Genomic DNA, 6,806 nt, shown 5'->3' with positions numbered 1-6,806 from the left:
TGGTAGACCATTTGAGGTTTCAAAACAGTTATCAGCCTGTTACATTTTCAAAACCAAGAAGTTATAATGTGCCTTCAAGGACAGCTAAGCTGGGGATCCCTGGATGGCTCCGCGGTTTGGCACCTGCCTTTGGCCTGGGGTGTGATCCTGAAGACCCAGGACTTAAAAAAAAAAAAAGACAGCTAAGCTTATAGGCTCATATCAAAATTAGAATTTTTAAATTGCAGGACATTGAGGGTAGCAAGAAAACCTTAAAAGTTACTGGAAAGAAAAGACAGATTCCTCAAAACAATGCCCAGAACACCATCATATTAACAACAAACTACTATGGGTAGGAGCCGATGGCAGATGACAGGAGAAATATCCTCAAGGAAAGGAGGAAGAGGGGATCCCTGGGTGGTTCATTGGTTTGGTGCCTGCCTTTGGCCCAGGGTGTGATCCTGGAGTCTCAGGATCGAGTCCCACATTGAGCTTCCTGCATGGAGCCTGCTTCTCCCTCTGCCTGTGTCTCTACCTCTCTCTGTGTTGTGTGTGTGTGTGTGTGTCTCATGAATGAATAAATAAAATCTTAAAAAAAAAAAAGGAAAGGAGGAAGAGTAACTGTCAAGTAGACTTCTATACCCACTTAAACTATTATTTACAAGTGAGGATGAAATAAACCATATTTCCAGACATACAGAGCACTTATTACTTACTGAGTCTGACGGAAAAGAAACACAAACTGCTAAAGAATTGAGTATGTGCCATCAGGGAAATACAAATCAAAACCACAATGAGATCCCACCTCACGCCAGTGAGAATGGTGAAAATTAACAAGACAGGAAACAACAAATGTTGGAGAGGATGTGGAGAAAGGGGAATCCTCTTGCACTGTTGGTGGGAATGTGAACTGGTGCAGCCACTCTGGAAAACTGTGTGGAGGTTCCTCAAAGAGTTAAAAATAGAGCTATCCTATGACCCAGCAATTGCACTGCTGGGGACTTACCCCAAAGATACAGGTGATGTGAAACACTGGAACACCTGCACCCCAATGTTTATAGCAGCAATGTCCACAGTAGCCAAACTGTGGAAGGAGCCTCGGTGTCCATTGAAAGAAGACTGGATAGAGAAGATGTGGTCTCTATATACACTGGAATATTACTCAGCCATTAGAAACGACAAATACCCACCATTTGCTTCAACATGGATGGAACTGGAGGGTATCATGCTGAGTGAAGTAAGTCAATCAGAGAAGGACAAACATTATATGGTCTTATTCATTTGGGGAATATAAAAAATAGTGAAAGGGAATAAAGGGGAAAGGAGAGAAAATGAGTGGGAAATATCAGTGAGGGTGACAAAACATGAGAGACCTCTAACTCTGGGAAACAAACAAGGGGTAGTAGAAGGGGAGGTGGGCGGGGGGTTGGGGTTACTGGGTGATGGGCACTGAAGAGTACACTTGACGGGATGAGCACTGGGTGTTATGCTATATGTTGGCAAATTGAACTCCAATTAAAAAATAAAAAAAAAAGAATTAAGTACGAAGAAAAATGAGTCTAGAAAAAAGCATTGAGATCCAAGAAGCAAAATGTTCAAAAGAATCAGCAAATCATATTGGTAAATGTAAATACTGACAATATTGATAGTTAAAAAAACATTCAAAAACAAGGAGAAATTTAACTTTCAATAACATAGAAAATGGACAAAATGGGAGAGGAAGGTGTTTTTAAATTAAAAAAAATTATATAAACTCAATTTGCCAACATATGGTATAACCCAGTGCTCATCCCATCAAGTACCCTCCTTGGTGCCCGTCATCCAGTCATCCCATCCCCTCACCCTCTTCCCCTTCCGCAACCCTTTGTTTGTTTCTCAGAGTCAGGAGTTGGGAGAGGAAGTTTTAGAGAAAAGCTAAAGACTAGCTAAGGTCTTTGTTCGTTCTTTTACTTTTTAAAGATTTTTATTTATTTGTTTATTCATGAGAGACACACAGAGAGAGGCAGAGACACAGGCAGAGGGAGAAGCAGGCTCTCTGCAGGGAGCCCAATGTGGGACTTGATCCCAGGACCCCAGGATCATGCCCTGGGCCAAAGGCAGACACTCAACCACTGAGCCACCCAGGTGCCCCTGAGTAGATCTATCTATCTATCTATCTATCTATCTATCTATCTATCTATCTATCTATCTAATCTATCTATCATCTATTTAGATTTATTTTTAAGAAACTGTTGACCTCTATTCCAAAGTGGTCGTATCATTTTATATTCCCATCAGCAGCGTATGATGAGAGTACTAGTTGCTCCACATTCTCACCAACACTTGTTATTTTTAGCCATTCCTGATGCGGTGAAGGGGCTCATGGCTGGAATCCTAACTTGAGGGCTGTGGATCCTTAGCCAGTGGTCACGCTCTCTCTGTTCTTGTGGCCTGGGGGCAGGTGAGTGGAGGAAGGACGTGGCTTCCTGCTGAGGCAAAGGTAGAGAGGGCCAGAGGACGGTGAGGACCTCAGCCTGGAGACTCAGACTCCGTCTGGTGTTCAAGGGATGGTTACGGACACTGATACCCAGTTCTTCATCTGTTCAGCCTAATGTTTAGCTTTGGATAAGATTACTATGTACAAAGCTGAGGTGCCCAGAGCTTCCGATCACCAGGGAGGCCAGGAAAAGCAAGTCATGGCTTGATTCTTTTGTGCAGGGAGACAGTCCCAGCTCTTTCGCAATTGGCCCCTTCTGGGCTTAGGGAATGTCCTCCTTTCTTCCAGGGGCATTGTGGAGCAGGCTAGAGGCACATTTCCTCAGTGAAATAGGTCTATCCTAAGCAGAAGCACCCTTTGGATATGAAGAAAAAAGTATTCCAATGTCCCCAAGTCTTTCAGCAGATCAGGAGGGTTCTGGATGAGCTGGTTAAGGAGACCTCTGAGGCTGTGGCTGGAAAGACAGGATCCCTTTGGATCCTACCTCACACTTGAAGGAACTATTCCAAGAAAGCAGAGGCGTGCATTTGAAAAACTAAGATGATAAAAGTATGTTTTAGTCCATTTCAGGCTGCTGTAACAAAAAATACCACCAGAGATTGGGGGGCTTATAAACAACAGAAATTTACTTCTCACTGTCCTGGACACTGGAGGTCTGAGGTCAGGATGCCCACATGTTAGGTGAAAGCCTCTTCTTGTTGTACCCTCACTTGGTGGAAAGAGAGATAGTTCTCTGGGGCCCCTGTGGGGTGTCTTTCATAAGGACGCTGATTCCTTGCATGGAAGGCTACATGCTCATGACCGACTCACCCTCCCTGAGGCCCTGGCTCCTAACACCATCACAAGACCTAGAAGCTACAAAATATAAGATGGTAAATCTATGTAAAAACTTGAAAATTTTACATGACAGGAATTTCTATAAACAAAGTTAAAAATCAAATGGTCAACCGGGAAAAAATTTGCAATGCCCATTACAAAGTGCTAATTTCCTTAACCTATCAAGACTTTCTATAAGCCAGAAGGAAATACAGCAACAACCCAGTAGAAAAGTGGTAAAAGTGAACAAGTAATTCACGGAAAAGGTTACGCTATTGCTCCTTAAATATTAGAAAAAGATGTTCAACTTCACTCACGAGAAGGGTAGTGCAAATTGAAAGGAGACAATGTTTTCTTTTTTGTTTTGTTTTGTTTTTTGTTTTCTTACTCAACAGATTGACAAAGGGCTCAGTCAGTTAAGTGTCTGCTTTCAGCTCAGGTCATGATCCCAGGTCCTGGGATCCAGTTCCGCATCAGGTTCCCTGCTCAGTGGGGAGTCTGCTTCTTTCTCTTCTCCCCCCCACCCCCCCACTGCCCACCACTCCCCAGTGCTCTCTGGTGCTCACACTCTCTGTCTTTCTCTAAAATAAACAAAGACTTAAAAAAAAAGTGGTAAAAACCACGTTTCCTTCAATTCAGCAATTCTATTTTTGGGAATTTAATCTCCCGGTAGGTATACTCTCACAGGTGTGCTATTAGGTATGTTTAAAGATATTTATTGCAGCATGATTTATAGTAGAAAAGGACTGCAAGCAAAGCAAATATCCATCCAAAGGGACTGGATAAATAATGTATGGTCCAACCCATACAATGGACTAGGATGCACTTATTAAAAAGATGAGGCTGCTCTACATGCATTGATACATTAGAATTTCCAAGATACAGTAAGACAAAAAAGCCTAGGCAAAGTCCAGAGTACCTCATACGCTTTCATTTATCCTAAAGCAAAGCCTATGCATTTGAGTATGTGTTTGTACGTGCCGCAGAATGTCTCTAGAAGGATCTCAAGACTCTAACAATAATGATTGCCTCTGAGGAGGGAAGGAGTTTCTAGGGAACAGGGTGGTCAGGAAGATTTACTTTTCATTGATTACTCTTTTGAGCATAGTACTTGGTCCACCTGATTGTAACAGTGGGCTTGCGGGTTTGTCTCTGGACTAGGTTTAAGCATCTTGTTGGGAGAACCAGGTCATATCAGGCCTTGCAGTCCTGGCACCGAGCACGGTGCCTGATGCTTAGTGGCTTCTGTAGAAGTGTGGCTGATTGCATGAATGGCAGGAGGGGTGCTTCTAGAGCCTCAGTTCCTTATGTATAGGGATTTGGGTCTGTTTTATGCTGTGCTGTAATCTTAGCACACACAGCAGGGTGTGTCACCCAGTAGCTACTCAATATTTGCTGAATGAATACATGAATGCCACCTAGAGGGAGGATGAGGAAGAAATAAGCAGCTGGAGTGATGCTTCAACAAAGTGGTAGAGAAGTAGGAGAAGGACTATAGCTTCAGAAAGGAGTTCTAGGAAGGGCACCTGGGTGGCTCAGTGGTTGAGTATCTGCCTTAGGCTCAGTCTATGATCCCGGGGTCCTGGGATCGAGTCCCGCATCAGGCTCCGTGTGAGGAGCCTGTTTCTCCCTTTGCCTATGTCTCTGCCTCTCTCTCTCTGTGTTTCATGAATAAATAAATAAAATCTTAAAAAAAAAAAAAAGAAAAAAGAAAGGAACTGTAGGCTGCCAACAGAGGACACTGGAGAAGGAACTGGCTTCAAAGCAAGATTAGGTATTTGCCCCCAAGAATACTCTGGCAGCTGCCACTGATGAGACCGAGATGGCCACTAGAAGCGCAATCTTCCTCCAGACTGCCTGAGCCAAGAGCCTGTGCTGGTCATGCCCTTCCCCATTGGGGGCCTTGCTCTAATTCCTTCCCCACTCAGCCCCTCCACTGATCACGCCATCATCGATCAACCCAGCCACCCAGTGCCTCTCTGAGATGATGGGAATGTGCCCTACATGCCAGCCACCCTAGGATTCCCTGGGTCCAAGCCTGAACTGGCTGAAGAAATTGTTGACAGGGAAGAGGCCTCCTTCCCTGGGGCCCCCAATAAAAATGTAAGAACCAACCACAGGGAAAAAAAAGAGCATGATCTGGCAAAGGTACCATATGACCCACCAAGTATACTCAAAGAGCAATGAGAACATATGTCCCGGCAAACATTTATACAGGAATGTTCATAGCAGCGTTATTCATAACAGCCAGAAAGTAGAAAAAATCCAGATGTCCATCACTGATGAATGGACAAATTAAAGGTGGGATGCCCATACAATGGACTATTATTCAGCGATGATAAGAAATGAAGTAAAGGATCCACGCTGCCACACGGGTGAATCTTGAAGACATTTTGCGAAGTGAAAGAAGCCTGTCAGAAAGGCCACATGCCGTGTGATTCCATTTATATGAAATGTCCAGAGTAGGAGAGTCTATCGAGGCAGAGGGTAGACTGGTGGTTGCTGGAGCTGTGGGAGACAGCGGTGGAACATCGAGAGTGAGTGCTAAGGGGTGTGGGGGCATGGAAGTGCCCTCAAATTCATTACGGCAACGGTTGCACAACTCTGAATATACTTACAAACCACTGAGTTGCACATTTTAAATGGGTGCACTGTCTGGGGGTGTGAATTCTATCTCAGTATCACTGTTCTAGAAGATAAGAGTGATCTAGAGTTTCTGGGAGGTTGAGCCCAGGCCTGTGCTGACCAGTGTCCTGTCCCTTGGAGCCAGGTAGGGCTAGGCTACGGGAAGTGAAGGAGTGAAGGCCCTTCACTCCTCTACCCCTGGAGCCAGGGCAGGGGCCCTGCCAGGGGGACCTGAGGGCTGCAGGGTAGCAGAGTATGTCACCCCAAAATATGACTGTAGCAGTTCAGGACATGCTACCCCCGGGTAAAACAGCGTTGGCATAGTGATGATTTTGAGCTGAGGGCACTGGAAAAGCAGAAAATACAGGGAGACACTTCCATGGAAGTCTCCTCACCTGCCTGAAGACAGATCCTCCAAAGAAACCCAATTGTCATAAATCCCCTCCCTGGGGACGAGTTCCGTCAACCACGGAAGATTGACTCTTGCCACAGCAGAGGAGTCTCATCCTCTCATCTGTTCTTGGAGGGCCCATTCATTGTCTGCAAAATTGATTTCCTTTCTCTAAGATCATGAACGTCCTCCTCCCCCTTTTCTCATTAAGATGCTATTCAACCTTGGATTCTAAGCCCCTTGGGGAGTTACCCATTTTTCCCTAGATTTCGCCCATGTGTCCATGAAGTATATACATTCATAAACTTCTGTGTGTCTTTCTCTGGCCAGTCTTTCCTTTATTACTGGGGTCTCTGCCAAGAGCTCAGAAGGGTAGAGGGGACGTCTTCTTGCCTGCCCCAGCGGAGCCCCCCTTGCTGTCTGGGGCCAGGAGCGTCCAGCCCAGGGGTTCTGGAAGTGAGGAGGGCTATGGCACTTCCTTATCTCCTCCCCCCCAAGGCTCAGGGGCTCTCCCTCGAT

Source organism: Canis lupus, chromosome 18, assembly GCF_011100685.1.
Source record: "Canis lupus familiaris isolate Mischka breed German Shepherd chromosome 18, alternate assembly UU_Cfam_GSD_1.0, whole genome shotgun sequence".
NCBI classification, from domain to species: Eukaryota; Metazoa; Chordata; class Mammalia; order Carnivora; family Canidae; genus Canis; species Canis lupus.
The sequence above is the reverse complement of the archived record's forward strand: the minus strand, read 5'-3'. Positions refer to the sequence as shown.